Below are 17,963 nucleotides of genomic sequence, written 5' to 3'. Positions count from 1 at the left end.
AATCAAAATGCAATTATGTAATTTGATAGCACCCTTCTGGAAGATTACCAACCTCTGATTTATTATATAAAAAAAGTTAAGATAGGAATAATAGACATTTAGAGGGGAAGGGATCTTATTATTAGTCATAATCTAATCTCTCATTTTATAGCCAAAGGAAATAGCTTACTTAAAGATACCTAGCCAATTAGTGATAGAGCCTGGGCAAGAACTCAAGTCCCTCAATCCTGTGTTCTTTACATCTGAGGATGCTGCCTCCAATAAATGGTCATTAATATTGACCCAGGGCACATCTTAAGACACCTTCTTTCAATAGGTTCTTTTGTGTCACTTGTTACTCATAATCATTATGTGATGAATATATGCCAAATTCTTGTTAAGAAGTCTGGTAAATTACATCTTCAGTGTTTAATACTGAAAACAGCTAACAAATTAAACAGAAACAAATCAAAATAAAAAAACAAAAACTACTTACACATTACTGAAAGTCTTTCTCCGAAAATGATGCCAGATCTCACTCTGTGAATTCTGCAAGACTTGGAGTTTGAGAAATACTGTATTGAAAAGAATAAGAATTGAGCTTAAATTAATTCCAATCAAATCTTTCTAAGACAGCTGTGGATACTTAAAGTTCTGTTAACAGTGGTAATTTTCAAATAAAATACTTGCATATATTATTTTCATATAGTTAAGAGCCCATAAGTTATTTTCAAATACCAGCTCTTCCAGAAAACACATTTCAGTCAAGGACACACAGACACACACACACATACGCACAGTAGATAACGAGGAGAAAAACAAAAAAATAAAAGAATAGGTAATGGCACAAAAGAGTAAATACACAGAAGCAGGGAGTGTTAGAAAAACATGACACTTGTGGGGTATGATATATATTGTCTTATTCCTAGAGGAAAAAGGAACACATTTAAAATAATTTAAACTCAAGTACCTTCTATATATATAACAAGTTGCAAAGAAGTCAATAACTGAAAGTATTTTCCACTTATTACAAATTTTTAAAACACTATTTAAATAGAATCAGCTATAACAAACCCTAAACAAGATTATGGTTAAGATCTCATCAAGGAAGCTAGGTTTTCTGTCCAAAATAAATCATGTTGTATTATGGGACTCAATATGTCATTATCATATTTTCTTAGAGTTGAGTAATTTATTAAGTTGTAGTTACAAGTAATTTTAAACACAAATGAAATAATGATGACACTGACAAAGTCTTAGAGTACATTGTAGGTTAGCTTTATAATGCTGAAGACACACACACACAGCACTTTCAGTAAGAGTCAAAAGCTTTTGCAGGAAAACAAGTTGACATGCAGTCACCACAAGTATATCAAGAGGAAGAAACCACAGCTTTAGCCAATATGGATTTTCTACTAACAACAGAGAAATAGCAGCAGCAACAGACACCAGATTTACCAAACTTGGTTGGTACTTGATATATCAAATGTCTTGAAATGTAATGGAGGGTGAGAAGAATAAATGAGAAATAATGTAAGTGCAATCTTGTTATGTTTTGGACTGCTAAAACAGATCAGGTTGAATATATGTTTTAAAAACTGGGACACCACTCTACCCCAGACTCTCTGAAAATTTTCAGTCAGTAAATGTGGAGTGTTATATATATTTTTCAAATATTTCTAAACTCACAGCTGACAAGTAGCAGAAAGACAATGTAAATACTAACTTGCTGAAATATTTTTTAAATTCAACATCAATCAGATTATCACAAAAATTTTCTAGTTGAAATATTTTATATAAAAATACTTTTAAGGTTTGAAAATTAGAGCTATTTTATTTTTAGAATATCAGGCTTGTTTAGATGCAATTATGAATTATGAATGTACTATAACCAATTCCAAATACATTTTCTGCTACATTGAGTTTCTTAATATGGTAAGAACATTGTATTGACCGTGACTCTATGGTCCACTAAATTTAATATTTATTACTCAAAATTTCTTCAATGTTGAACATTTCAGATTAATTTACAGTAGCATTTTCAATATCAAATATTTCATCTTTGACAGAACAAACTTCTAAAACCTTTACTTTCATTGTATGAATTATATGAAAAAAAAAACTGATCCATTATTAGAATTAACTGATTTTCTATTACACAGAAAATGAGACTGATATAAAACTGGCATCACTTAAGTGTATGCAAAGTTCTCCCAATTAAGTCAACAGAGCACAGTTATTGCTATTTTCCATACATGCATAAGAAAACTTGGAATAGAAAATAGGTAAAATCTATTTAGTAGAGCATTCTTTGATGTAAATGGAAAGTCATACTCCACAAGTAATATATCAATGTGCTTCCTGGAACCACATAAGTTAAATTACCTTTCAGCACAGATTCCTTTAAATTGCCTTTTTTAAAAAACATACATTATATTAGTTTCAGGTGTATAACATGATTCAACATTTGTATATATTGTGATACAGATGTCAACTAGATTTATTATGGTGATCATTTCACAATATTGATTTTTATGGTGATCATTTCACAATATTGATTATTATGGTGATCATTTCACAATATTGATTTTTTTTCCTTGTGCTGAGAACGTTTACGATCTACTCTGTCAGTAACTTTCACTTACACAATGCAGTATTATCAACTGCAGTCACCATGCTGTACATTACATCCTCATGACTTATTTTCTAACTGGAAGTTGACTCCCTTCACACATTTTGCCCACCCTCTTCTCCCATTTCAGGCAACCACCAAATTGTTCTCTGTATCTATGAGCTTGTATGTGTGTGTGTGTGTGTGTGTGTGTGTGTGTGTGTGTGTTGTGTGTGTACGTGTGTATGCACGTGAGTGTAAGATTCCACATATAAGTGAGATCACACGGTATGTCTTTCTCTGATTTATTTCACTTAGCATAATGCCCTCATGTTACATCCATGTTGTCGCAAATGGCAAGATTTTGTTCTTTTTTTTTTGTAGCTCAATGATATTCCACTGAGTATGTATTTTTTTCTTTATCCATTCATCCATTGATGGACACTTACATTGCTTCCATGTCCTGGCTATTACAAATAATGCAACAATGAACATGGGGGTGCAGATATCTTTTCCAGTTAGTGTTCTCATTTTCTTTAGATAAATACCCAGAAGTGGAATTGCTAGATCACATAGCAGTTATATTTTTAATGTTTGAGGAACCTCCATATTGTTTTCCATAGTAATTACGCTAATTTTTCATTCCCACCAAGAGTGCAAAAGAGTTCCCTCATCGACACCTGTTATTTATTGACTTTTTGCTAACAGCCATTTTAACAGATGTGAGGTGATATCTCATTGTAGTTTTGATTTGCATTTACCTGATGATTAGGATGTTAAGCACCTTTTCATGTACCTGTTGTCCATCTAACTGTCTTCTTTGGAAAAATCTATTCAGATTCTGTCCATTTTAAATTAAATTGTTTGGGTTTGTTTGTTTGTTTGTTTGTTTTTGCTATTTAGTTGTATGTGGTCTTTATATTTTGTGGATATTAACCCCTTGTCAACTACATGATTTTGCGAATATTTTCTTCCATTTAATAGATTGCCCTTTCATTTTGTTGATGGTTTCTTTTGCTGTGCAGAAGCTTTTTAGTTTGATGTAGTCTCACTTATTTTTGCTTTTGTTAACTTTGCTTTTGATGTCAAATCCAAAAAAATCAGCACCAATACCAAGGTCAAGGAGCTTACTGCCTATATTTTCTTCTAGAAGTTTTATGGTTTCAGGTCTTATATTCAAGTTTTTAATACACTTTGAGTTAATTTTTGTGTACAGTATAAGATTCATTTTTTAGCATGTAGTTATTCAGTTTTCCTGACACCATTTATTGAAGAGACTCTTTCTCCACTGTATACTCTTGACTCCTTTGTCATAAATTGACTGTATATCCAGGGATTTATTTCTGGTCCATGTGTCTGTTTTAACGCCAATACCATACTGTTTTACTATAGTTTTGTAATACTGCTTGAAATCAGAGAGGATGATAGCTCCATCTTTGTTCTTCTTTCTCAGATAGCTTTGGCTAATCTGGGGTCTTTTGTAGTTCCATAAAAATTTTAGGATTATTTATTCTATTTCTGTATAAAATGCCATTGGAATTTTGATAGGGATTGCACTGAATCTGTAGATTGCTTTGGGTGGTATGGACATTTAAACAATGTTGATTCTTCCAACCCATGAGCATGGAATATATTTCCACTTATTTGTGTCTTCTTCAATTTTTTTTCATCAATGTCTTATAGTTTTTGGTGTAGAGATCTTTCACCTTCTTGGTTAAATTTATTTTTAGGTATTTTATTCTTTTTGATACAATTGTAAATGAGATTGTTTCCTAATTTATTTTTCTGACAGCTCATTATTAGTGTATTGTAACACAATGAATTTCTGTATAGAGATTTTGTATCCTACAACTTTACTAAATTCATATTCACAGAGTGATGTCAATGTGTTTTCTGCAGCTACATATGTTAAATTATCTTTCAGCAAGATTCCTTCAAATTGCCATTATTTTTAACTGAAACTTTTCTTTTGAGATAATTGTAGATTCACATTCAGTTGAAAGACCTAACAAAGATCTGATATACTTTTCATTCAGTTTCCCTTGGTGGTAACATCTCTCAAAACTACAGCACAATATCATTGTGGAATACTGCATTGATGCAATTTACCTACCTTATTTTGATTTCCTTAGTTTTACTTGCATTCATTTGTGTGTTTGGATATGTTTGGTTCTACACAATTTTATTACATGAGCAGCTTCATGTATTCATTACCAAAGTCAAGATACAAAACAGTTCCATCACAAGGATCCCTAGTGTTGACCTTTTATATTTTTATAAGTCCTGTTCCCTCCACTGCCCTAATATCTGTGGAGAGGTATGTTTTTACTAGAAAACACATACAGCCTAAGAAAAAGAAAGAAAATGTCTTCAAAAGCAATACCCCTTTACAAAATAAGTGAAGAAATGAATCGAAGAAAAAAGTATAAGCATATATGGTACAGAAAGACTTATTAGTCACATTGAGTCAGACATCTTGAACACTATATGTGAACATGATTATACAAACATACAAATGTACAGACATATGTATGCACATAAAAGAGAAGAAGGGCAGAGACTGTTTATCTATTAAATCACAGTGAAGATCAATCTCTTCAGTTCTGAGATAAAATTTTCCATATGTTAAATTCTAGACTGGAATCAAGTGAACAACAAAAAATAATACTATAGAATAACTACAATGGGAACTCCTAGATGTATAAGAACATAAAAAGTAATCTTTTACTTTGTTCAGGGGCAACCTTGCCCCTCATGTAAAAAATAAGTTAGAACTAGAATAGCTGGCTTTCTCTTGAGAATATGGATCTGATCTGGACAGAACAAGCACAGACTCAAATAACTGAATGTTAACATACAGATAGATACCTCTTATTTCTCCAGGCAGACTATAAGCAATTGAAAGGCAGGAATTCTCTAATTTCTTTTAATTCCCTCACATAAATTATAGCAGTTATAAATGCACGGTAGGTGTATAAATCTTTATTAAATGAATAAGGTTGGCATAGAAAAAATTGGTAAAATTAAGAAACCACAGAATCATAGAATTTTAGAGCTAGGAAGGTAGATGGTGATTTAGTTTCAGTTCATGTTATAATTGAAGCAATTGAGGCATATAAGTTAAACAGCTTGCCTAAGACCAAATACATCAATTTATGACTCAACTCTCATTTAATTTAAAATTCTAATACATCATATTTCAAGAATGGAAGAAGAAAACAATTCCCTGGGAAGACCTGTGTGTTAACTAGTGAAAATGGGCTTTGTGGGACAAAAAATGTTAAAAGGTAAGTGGGAGAAGTTAAACTGGTTGAAGAGACTGGGACAATTAACAGGTTAAGAAAAAGAACGGATGATCAAAAATAAGAGAAAAAGGTAAAGTAAAAAAGAAGTTGAACAAAGAGATATGGTGAGAAAAGGAATAAAAAAGAAGAAGGGAGGAAAGTGTAAACAGGATAAAATTAAAAAACAGTGCAGAAATGGGAAAAAGTGGGAAGTGGCTAAAGAAGGATGGGGAAATGGTATCTGGAGAATTTTTAATGCTATTTACATTCTTTTAAAGACACTTTACTTTAGAAATGAGATTTACCATTTCTACAGAAAAAATCAAATTCCATGTAAACTAACTGCTACAAAATTGAACTACCCGTCTTGTACTGAAAATCTGTTCATAATCAACACTGTATATGAAATGCAAATATATGATGCTTACTAGTCTAGAGTGAAAGGGAAATCTGGTTTTAAATTTTGTCTCTCACACTATCTTTTTTTAACTTAATTTCCCATATGCATACCACTCCCATATTGCAAAGTTCTTACTTCCTCTTTGAATTATGATAAGCATTTGTTAGCTGGTGTCAAAATGAATTGTTGTTTCCATTGGAATTTTCCTAAAAGTTTCTCTTAAACACACAACATCTGGGTTTTTCTTCCTATTTCACTGTCGTACACAAGCTACTTGAAATAGTATTCATTAGGGTAATAAAAAATGCATTTACATAAGACAAGCAATCTAAAATAAAGCTATACTAACATATAATAAAAATGAGATGTATTGACTGAAAATATCGCCTTTCTTGAAAAGTAGATACACAGATTTATAATTCTGTCATTTGATTAATGCTAAACATTTCAATTGCTTAACTATTTAATTACCTATTTAAATATACTTTAAACCTTTTTAAAAAATTCCTTTCCACTTTTCCCCACAAACTGTAACAAATAACAAATTTATTTGTTTACAAGCACCTGAAAAGGACTTTGAGAATTAACACATACTTGAAAATAACTTTGAGAATTCTGTTATTCTTCCAGTTAATAATGTTTGATTGATACAAGTTTTTGATTTGTAGGACTTACTAGGTAATTAAAAACTACAAACAATTCATACACAAGGAAACCCAAATACATTAAAATGCGTGGAAAAATTGTTAGCCTTGCAAATAATCAAAGAAATTAAACTTTGAGATACTATATCATATCCAGTAAATTAACAAATATGAATAAAAAATATTAAACCTAATGCTGGTCAGTGGTACTGTAAGAAAAACAAGCACGCTTAAAAACTGTTAATGGTATTGTGAATTAGAACAATTTTTCTGAAAGTAATAATGCAAATCACTTAAAACTACTTGTACTCTTATCAACTAATTCTATTTTGGTAAAATCCTCTCAAGAAATACTTTTTTAAAACTCAAACTGTTGGTCTTGATTATTTACAACTATACCCTCCTTAAAGGTTCACAGAATTTTACAGCAGAACAAGACCTTAAAAAGCTTTTGGTTCAATATCATCATTTTGTTGATGAGGGAATTCAAGTACAGAAAGGCAAATTTGACTTGCTAGAAGTAGCACAGTTCTACTGTAAGCATACTCTTACCATATGATCCAGCAGTCAAACTTTTTGGTATTTACTCAAATGAGATGAAAATGAGTCCACACAAAAACCTGCACATGGATGCTTACAGTAGTTTTATTAATAACTGCCACAATTTGGAAAGAACTAAGATGTCCTTCAGTAGGTGAATGAATAAACAAACTGTGGTACATCCAGACAATGGAATAGTATTTGGCATTAAAAGAAATGAGCTATCGAGCCGTGAAAAAACATGGAAGAAAAAACATGCATATTCCTAAGTGAAAGAAGCCAATCCGAAAAGGTTATACTATGATTCAAACTATATGACATTCTGGTAAAGGCAAAACTACGGAGACAGTAAAAAGATCAAGGGTTACCAATAGTGATGGAGGAGGGATAAAAAGGATGAGCAGGGAAGATTTTTAGGGCAGTGAGATTCGGTATGATGCTACAATGGTGGATATATGTCATTATACACTATACATTTACCGAAACCCACAGAATGTACAACACAGAGTGAACCCTAATGGAAACTATGAACTTTCGGTGATAATGATGTGTCAGTGTAGGTTCATAGACTACAACAAATGTACTATTCTGGTGGGGATATTGATTGTGAAGGAGGCTGTGTCTGTGTAGGGACAGAAGTGTATGGGAACTCTCTGTACTTTCTGCTTAATTTTGCTGTGAATCTAAAAATGCTTTAAAAAATAAAGTGTATTTAAAAGGGAAAAATAAGAATTAGTTCTGAATACCCCCAATATGGAGGCTAGAAAAATTAGAGTCAACATCTAAATAACAGTACCTTCATACAGTGAGGAAAAACAAATGGAGATGAGGAAATACTTATAAAATAATCACCAATTATTTCCAAGAAAAAAGATCTAAGATGTCAGTTTGGTATAATAGGTAAGGAAAAAAAAACAAACAAACCTAGACACTTTATAGAGAAATCTAAGAACACCTCAAAGTGAAAATTCTAAAAATTCCTAGCAAGAAAAAGAAAAATTAGTTCACCGCCCCACACACAAAAATCTAACTCAAGATTTCTCATCAGTAACACTGGATTTAAGAAGATAATGGAGTCATATTTTTAAAATGTTGAAAGAAAGGGAATTTTATATATAGCTAAACTCATTTGAATGCAATGGTGAAATAAAGATATTAGGAATATAAGTGCTCAGATGGTTTACCAAAAAAGCAGCTAAACAAAAAATCAAACTATTGTTCAAAGGTTAAACTGCGTATCCTTAAAGACTCAAAATTTTAGAGTGAAACACTGAGACAAAATATTGTAATAAGATGATAACCAAATCTAGTGGACTTTATAAGATATGACAAGAAAGGGTGAGTAAATAACTTAAAGGTTCATTATTGTTAAGTAAACAATGGGAGTCAGAGGAGGGAAGAAAGGAAAAAAAAAAAAAACAAAGGAAAGTAATCCTGAACATCAAAAGGCTAAAGAACTCTAACATGGTAGGGACAGAGATGAGGAAAGAATCAAGGCCTAGGAGAGCCTACTAAGATACATGTCTTGTTCAGGGGGAAGATATATCAATAAGCTTAAAAACCTGATAGACAAAAATAAATATAAACATGAATCTGACTACATAAAGAGTAACCACCAGAAGAATAAAAATATAATATATAACTTTCTAAAAAATTTATTTATCCTTAGAAAATAGTAAAAAAGAAATAAGGAAAAGAAAGTATGGTAAATAGAAAACATAAAATGACAGGAATAAGTCTCAATATAATAAAGAGGCAAAGTTTAGCATACTAAAAAAACTCTTAGAAAGTACTCTTAAAGGTAACATGCCAGCCTTCTTACTAATTCTTGAACAAACCAGGCATGTTCCAGTCTCAGGGACTTATACTTTCTGCTCACCTGCCTGGAATAGCCTTTCCTGATGCCGCTCAGCCAGATGCATCTCAGGTGCCAGCCAGCTATATTTTCTGGTCCTTCTCTCTAAAAAGTTACCTTCTCGGTGAGGCTTTACATGACCACCCTATTTAAAACGTCCACAACCTCTCACGTCCAACACTCATATTCTCTTGTTTTAATTTTTTCAATTTACTACTTTTCACCATCTAACATACTACATATTAGACTCATTCATTTTATTTACTATCTCTCTCTCGCTCTCCATAAGATTGCAAATTCAATGAGGGTAGGAATTTTTCTGTTTTAGTCACTGCTATATAACCAGCATCTAGAACAGTGCCTGGAGAATACTATGTGGTCCATACCCGTTGAGTGAATGAATAAACAAATCAAGCTGTCCATAAGTAAAGGAATAATTTTTAAATGTGGCAGATACCATGATTTGAATACCGGGTAGCAGTCAGAAGTAATGAACTTGATGTAAACACAGCAACAAAGATTTTTTTTTAATTTAGTGTTTAATGAAAATAGTAGGAAAGAATAAGGAATCTACAGCAAAATATCATTTATATAAATTGAAAACATATTCAAAATAGCATTATAGTTTTCAAAGATACATTCAGATGGTATGTTAAACATACTAAAGTGAATACCTATGGGAGAAAGGAAATGGGAGCAAAGGTGGAGAATAAAGGAGGATAAAATAAAATTAAAGCAGGGCCCTACACAGGCCAATAACAGAAGTGTACCATGAAACAAGAAATGTGATTAAATCAATTCTGTATACCTAAGATGCTCTAACCCAACTTCCTCCCAAAAAGAGATATTTAACCACTGGTTTCAGCAAAACTCAAATCACTGTGACCTTGAGAAGACCCACTTTAATAAAGTGTTTGAAGGAGGAAAGCCCAACTGTAATGAACTGAGGAGAATGAGAAGTGAGGAAGGATATACAGCCTTTTATAGGAGTTTTGATGTGAAGAGGAGCAGGGAAATAGAATGATAACTTATAAAGACATGGACTCAACAGAGGATTTAAAAAAAAAATGAATGAAATTAAGTGGGGTTAACCAATGGGAATCATCCAGCAGACAGAGAAAATGAGGATGAAGTAGAAAAAGAGCATGATTGTAAAAGTAAAAGCCTTAAAAAGTGAGAAGAGATGGGATCCAAAACATAGAGGATCTGATCATAGAGGCAAAGATTTATTGCATTGTTAAGACAAGCTTTCCATAATAACGTTTAACAATAATTTTTCTGAATATGCAGGCTTTGGTGATGTGGGTTCTTAACCTTTTCTGGGTCATGAACCCCTTTGAGAATCTGATTAGTGCTATGGATCATCTCTCCCTTAAAATACACATATAGATATTCAGATAAAACTTTACATACAGCTTTAAGACTTTTGCTGAGCCATGCTCCTCAAGCTAACACATACATAAGTCTGTTTTTTGATTTCTGCTTTTTGTACTTTTTAATTAAGGCATAACATACATATAGAAAAGCGCACAACTCTAGGAATTTCCATAAAGAGAACACACCACCCACTATAAATACCTCCCAGGTCAAGAAATAGAATGCTACCAGTAACAAGAAGCTCCCAATCCCCCTCTAACCTTTCCCCAAAGAATCATATCCAGACACCTAACATTAGATTTGTTTTGTCTGTTTTTGAACCTATTATATAATGGAACATGGAAGGATTCAGACTGTATGTATTCTCTTTTGGTCTAGCTTTTTTCACTCCACAATGTTTTCGAGTTTCAGTCATATTTGTAGCAGTAGTTTATTCATTTTCATTTCTGTATAGCTTTTCATTTTGAGAATATATCATAATTTATCCATTCTATTGTTAATAGAAATTTGGCTTGTTTCCAATATTTGGTTATAATAGTTACAAAATCATGCATAAATTATTGTACGTGTCTTCTGATGTACAAGTGTGTGAATTTAAAAAAATACCTACAAATAATATATGTATATTCAACTCTGGTACATAATGCCAGTGTTACAAAATGGTTGTAATAAGACCTGATATTTGATGGGTAAGATGGTTTAGAAATTAAAAAATTTGCAAGCAGAAACATTCCTCTGATTGAGCTCTCTAAAATATTAGTTTGTTGTTTTTATTTAAAAGGCTATTTCTATGACATAACTTTGGCTATGGTCTAGCACTGAGGTTGGCTGGTTGGTTTGTTTCCTATTTATTCTGGGTTTAGTTATCCAATTTTCCAGTCATTTCTGTAAGCTAACTATTATCCTTCCAATAAATTCCTTTTCCTTTTCTTCAGCAACCAGAGTTGATTTCTGTTGTCTGCATCCAAGAATCCCCAAATGGCAACCCTATCATGTGCCAGGCTCTGTACTAGGCAATGGAAACACAAAGGCAACTAAGATATGTCCCTGCCTTACAGTAGTATAATAGAGATGGCAGCCAAACAAGCAATTACAATAAATGGTAAGTCTATATAACAGGAATGGTCACAGAAAACACAAAGACATACAGTTTAAGCTTAGGAATCAGAAAAGAAAAAGATATCATCTAAATCTTGAAATATGAGTAGAATAATAGAGAGATGGAAGGGTATTCCAAACAAAGAGAACAAAAGATAAAAGGCATATAACCTTTTCTATATACATCACCTCCTTCCTACACAGTATATTGAAAGCATATTTGAAGGACAAAAGCAACAAGAGACAGACTGATGGGTTTGCAGAGGATAAGAAACAGTCCCAAAGTGTGACCTGAGTGACAATGGTGGTAATTTTGAGCTTGTTATATGAAAACGCACCTCGTGCTTGAAACACACACACATCCGCCACCATCACTGCTGCAAACAGCAAAGCGGGCCACAACTACCTTCCTTTTTTCTCTTATCTACCTCAAGCACTTAGAAGAGTTAACTATGGAGCCCTGGGTTTGAGGGGGAGGTTGTTTGGTTGGTTGGTTTTTTGTGATGGGGGTAGTGTAGGAATCATGAATGAGTGGATAAAGGACTTGAAAAGAGAAGTAAAGGTATTAATGAACTGATTAGAGTAGCGAAGCACAAAGCATTCTGACAACTGCATACGGTAGTTTTGCTTAAAGGTAGGTGCAATTCTACAGGAGAAAAACTGATGTAAAATAACATTTATAAAATAGTGTGTGTATGCTCTATCCTCTAAAATTATAAAATTTCAGTATTGACATAGATCATTTTTAGAGATTTTTTTTTTAATTACAGTAGGCTTATACTATGTACTGTTTTTACTGTTTACTTTTATAAAAACTTTGATTTTCTTAAGTTTTGTAAGCTCTAGCATTTTAAGTTATCCACTGTATGGAAGTCTATGCTTGAAAAAGAAAAATCACCATAAAAGTAAACTAACCAAACATCCACTCAACACTGGAAAATTTGATAAAGGAGTCTGAAAGCAAATGATCAGTGACATCTCATTCTCAAAAGTGACATCAAAGTTATAGAACAAAATGATTTGAATAGTCTAAAATCTATAGCCCTCCTTTGAAAAAAGTAGTCTTCACTATCATATGAAGGAAGGGCAGATATGAAAAAATAAATATTCATTTCAGTTTCAAATAAATTGAATGGTGTAAAAATTCATTTCAGTCATACCAAATTCCACATTACCTTCGCAAATTCAGTTCTTTCTGCCAGAATTCCCCTGTTCAAATGGACAGCCCCTGCATAATATTTGAGACCTGCACTTTGAAGCCTTCTCTAACCTCTTTGTTCAGGAGACAGTGTCATTCTCTTCTATTTCAAGAGCATATTATATATATTTCTATTATGATTATCACACAAATATTATAACCATTTTTGTGAACATCTACTCTTCGCCAACTACGTTAGGAATTCTTTGAGAGTAGGCAATGTTACATCTGTAAATATCTGTTTTAGCGCAGTCCCTAGCAGAGGCTAGGCAGTCAGTAAACGCTTGTTGAATAGAGAAATGACATGGTGTATTAATGATATTAACATAAGGTTATTCGTGTTCATGAAATAGCATGACTTAAACTTCAAATTCTGCATGCAAAAGCTAAAAAATCAGCTCCATTAATTTTTACTTGCAAAGAGGAGATATTTTTACTGCTTTCACAATAATCACCTATGGATTTGGGGTGAAATAATTTAAGTTCTTGTCTGCTGTATAAAAGCCAATGAGTGGTCTCTTTTTTATTTCAAAAAAAATCTTAATTTTATTTCATATTATTTAGTATTCCTTTGTAATCACCACCTTTTAGGATATTCATTTGGTATATTTACCTTTCCCTCTGAGAGTTGTATGCCCTGTATGCACTCCCCTACCATAAAAATGGGGTCTGAAACGAAACTTTGGTTTCATCCACCATAGCTGACTAGACCAGACATAGACACTTGCTTCAAACTGAATTTTCTCCCAGGAATTTAAATGGGATCACAGAACCATGAGCGCATGTATGAATTTAAGAGTTAGAGGACTTGTTCAGCCATGCACAGTGGTAAAAGACAACATGCAGAGAGAGAAACATGAAGTGGACAAGTAGGGAGAAGCAGAGAGACCATGCTGCCCCAGGGTAGTGAGAAAATAGTTGCCTGAGTTTCTGATAAGTTTCCAGTTTCTGGTTCCCCTCTCCCTCATGAAGCCTGCTATACTTCTATAGGTACTGTGAAATTCTCAGTATCCTTGGCATTAACAGTCTCTCTTTTTTTTTTTATTAAGTTAGTTTGAATGTAGTGTTTAGTACTTACAAACCAAAGAAATTTGATTTTAAAAACCTCAAAAAAGTTAAAAGGTCAAGTAGGAACATCAAAATGTCAGTTAATCATAGAAGGAGAAAAAGCCTTGTTAAAAAAAAATAGCTGTTACATTGGTATCTTCAGGCATTCCTCGGCATAAGAAAATGAAAAATATTCACCACCCATAACAGGTTCAAACAACATCCTATAAATCCAACTTCAGCATAGTTGTGAGTCAGTATGAATAAAATTCTATTTCGAAGTTCAGAAAAAAGTGAGATCAAGGAATAGGGAATCTCTTAGAGCTTATTAGAACAAATTATTTTTTAAAGAATAATACTACACTTACTACAATTTTGACAAAAAAGGGATTTGGGAGTATAGCTTTATGGTAATAATAGTCGAGTCCAAGCTAACAAGCCTAAATATCATTATACAGTTTTTCCTATCCATCTACATCCATTTCTCTTGAAAATATGCCACTTCAGAGTCCTCAACTAAAATATTCAGCAGAAGATAGTGACCTATAAAAAACAGGAAACATTTCCCAATAGCACAATCATTATATGACATTAGCTTCTAAAACAAGACTGATATTAGATGTTCTATTTCATTTTGATAGTTTATTAGTAAGAGGTTTCCTTTTTCAACAAAGATTTAAAAAAAAAAACTAGTTTTAGTACGTCTTCAAGTGGGTAGTAAAGAAGAATGAATACCAGTAACTGTACTGTTCCTACTCTCAAAACAAGACAAACTTACATTTTTAAGAAACATTGACTAGTTTCACGTAATCGAAATTTAGCCAGACTAGAAAAATCTACAAATGTAACAGCAAGTTCAGAGATAAAAATAAACAAAACAAAACAAAAATACATCTATCAAATTCACCAAGATTATATAGACAATTCTGGTATTCAAAAAAAGGGGGGGGGACATCAAATTTAGGGTAAAAGGAAAGGTTTATGAAAAATTAAACAATGATTGCCATAAAAAAGATTTTAAGTAAACAAGTCTCAATTGTTTATAATAATAGAAGGCAGAGGCATTGATAATTTTTAATTACTTATATTGCCTCTGGAATGTTTACCGAAATTACATTTGATTATGAGTGTCTAATATTCTGAGAATTTATTTTAAACCAAATAGTGAAGGGGTACTATGCTGGTTTGGCTCAGAAGTAGTTGGTAAGTTTTCCAATTTCTCCATTCTGCCCCTTTGTTCAATTTTTCTTTACAACACACTTCCCAAATTAACAAAGAGCACAATCTTAGCTTAGCTATCACCCTCACACCTTAATCTAAAAAGAAAGGCTGGTAAATGCTATTGTACAACCTTTGTGAAGATTAAGAGTAAATAAAGAGCATTCCTAGAGTTTAAACAGTGCTATTAATAAGAAAAGTATGTTAAAATTCAAATAACTAATTAGGAAATGCTAATCATCAATGCCAATTTTGAATTTGTGACAGAAGACCACATGTTAGAGCTACTAGAGAGAAAGATTAATAGTCAACTTGCCATGACAGTCTCATAAGCTAGGAACGTATCTTTCATTTTAAAACTCAAGATTAACTAGTTTCTTCATTCATTCTTTAATTCTAGGTTATTGGGGGTAGAGGGCAGGATACATACATAAATTAAAACATTCTAAGGGCAATAATAGCTATAATAGGTTATTTACTGAACATTTACTCAGTGTAAGCCACTGTTCTAAGTGCTTTACTTGCATTAACAAATTTAAGCTTCATAACAATCTTATGAAGACATCATCATCTCTATTTTACAGAGGAAGAAAGTGAGGTACACAGATAGTCACATAGCAAAGCCAGATTTCAATATCAGACAGTCTGGCGAGAGCCAGCATTCTTACTTTCAGAGAGCGGAGCGTATAGATAAGCAAGGAGGTAAAGGAACCACGTGGTGCTGAAGCAGAGTCAAAGATAGCAGTACGAACTCATATTTAGTTTCATGTAAATAAAGATGGATAGAAAAATAGTTATATGTTTGAATATGTGGGTTAGTATACGCTTCCTAGGTCTGTACACAGAAAGGGCTCAGAAGCAATGACACCGCAGCTGCAATGAGAACTCCCAGTGCCCAGATATTGGTTTCTAGTATCATTCTCTAATAAAAGTAACCAAGGATCCTTAGAGAAATGGTTGTAAGGCTGAGACAGGGAATATGCAAGATGAGCCTGGAGCATCTTGTAGTGCCAAAAACTAAGGAAATGCTAAAAAAAAAACAGGATATGCCCTGTTGATCACAGGAACCAACCTGAAAGACGTAGAACAATTTGAGCATCAAAATAAAGTAGTATAGTAGTAAAGTTATAAAATGAATATCCATGAGTTCACACTGATATAAATGATTGAATAAATAAACAAATAAATTTAAGAGAAGAGAAAAATCTCCCTTACAGAATTCCAAATAATTCTGTAGACTGCCCCCCTCAAGGAGTTAGAACTTAACTCCTCACTCACTGAGTAGGTGATCTGCACTTAGTGACTTCTTTCCAAAAAGCAGAATATGGGAAAACTTTACAGTAGGGAAATCTGGCAAACACTACATCAGCCAGGTGATCAGCCAGGTGATTGAGGTTAAAAATATCAGAGATAAATCATATTGATAGTATGTACCCTTGATATAATGTAATAAGAATGGCATTTTACCTCTTGTGGTTGTCCTCCCCAAAAGCAGTAACCCCAGTCTAACTCTGAAAAAAATATCAGACAAACCCAAATTGAGGGACATTCTACAAAATATCTGACCCTAAAACTGTCAAGTCATCAAAACAAGGAAAACTTGAGATGCTGTCGGAGCCCCGAGCAGCCAAAAGAAATGTGACAACTAAATGCACTGTGGTATTCTGGATGGGATCTTGGAACCCCCAAAAAAGATATTTGGTAAAAACTAATGAAATTCAAACAAAGTATGGACTTTAGTCAATAGCAATATTCTGATGTTGGTTCCTTGGTTGTGATAAATATAACATAGATATGTCAGATACTAACAATAGGGAAAATGGATGCAGGGTATATGTTAACTCCCTGCAACTTTTCTGTAGATGTAAACCAATTCTAAAATTAAGATGATGATGATGATGATGATGATGATGATGATAATAATATTGCCTTAACCTTGATTTTAGTCTTTTAAGTCATGTATAGTGGGGTGGACCAAAATAGAAATTATAGTTAGTTCTGTGCAAAACAATCTCAACATTGATAAACAGTTTATAATATTTTATATGAAAGTGCCTAAAGTCATTTTGTATGTGTACATTTCTATTCCTTAGTTGGTAAGCACTTTAGAGACAGAAAACACTCTTCAAAGCAGGGGGCCACTCAAATTTTGGACTAAAGAAAAATTATGGTACTAATTACATTAATAAAAATTCCACTAATTTTTGAAGTCCACAAAGTTTAAATAGTTTTAGGTAAAATATATATATTTACAGTACATTACTGAAACATCTCATAGTTTCAGAAGGAGAGGAATGTAACTATATGTATTTTAGGAAAGTATATTGGAAAGTTCTCTAATAGCAATATACTATAACATAAAATTCACAATAACTTGGGTCCATAATGATCATTGTTCAAGAGATATGTAAACTTAATAATAAATAAAAACTTTACTAACATTTGTAACTATCTTGAATACATTTAAAAACAAACAAAAAATCTCTTATAACAATGTGAAATGCTTGGCCTCTCTGACTCCATCTTTTTCAAGCCTGCTTTGTTCCCATGGCCTTCAAGTTAATAGCTTCTTGCATACAGACGTGATCATTAAAGGAATTCAGTTTGTGGCTTGAGTTTTTCAAAAATAGCCCCTTTCCAGAAAGTGCCTCTCTCAAGAAGATAAAGGAAGTTTGCATTGTTTATCAAAGATTTACAGAAATTTCATGACTA

The 17,963-nt window shown here is 32.7% G+C and overlaps 1 protein-coding gene across 5 annotated transcripts in view; it reads right to left on the bottom strand.

The window, feature by feature from the left end:
* DENND4A (DENN domain containing 4A) overlaps nucleotides 1-17,963 on the bottom strand; it is a 106,220-nt gene that overhangs the window by 82,437 nt on the left and 5,820 nt on the right. For 4 of the 5 annotated variants that reach the window (XM_015596067.2, XM_015596068.2, XM_025038922.1 and 1 more), the window contains one exon: nucleotides 476-554. The exons of the other annotated variant lie outside the window; for it this stretch is intronic. The gene's annotated coding sequence lies outside the window, so the exon portion shown is untranslated. Of the gene's footprint in view, nucleotides 1-475; nucleotides 555-17,963 lie in introns of those variants that run through there. 5 annotated transcript variants of the gene reach the window in all.

This window comes from Pteropus alecto, unplaced genomic scaffold (genome assembly GCF_000325575.1).
Source record: "Pteropus alecto unplaced genomic scaffold, ASM32557v1 scaffold86, whole genome shotgun sequence".
NCBI lineage: Eukaryota > Metazoa > Chordata > Mammalia > Chiroptera > Pteropodidae > Pteropus > Pteropus alecto.
The sequence above is the reverse complement of the archived record's forward strand: the minus strand, read 5'-3'. Positions and strand labels throughout refer to the sequence as shown.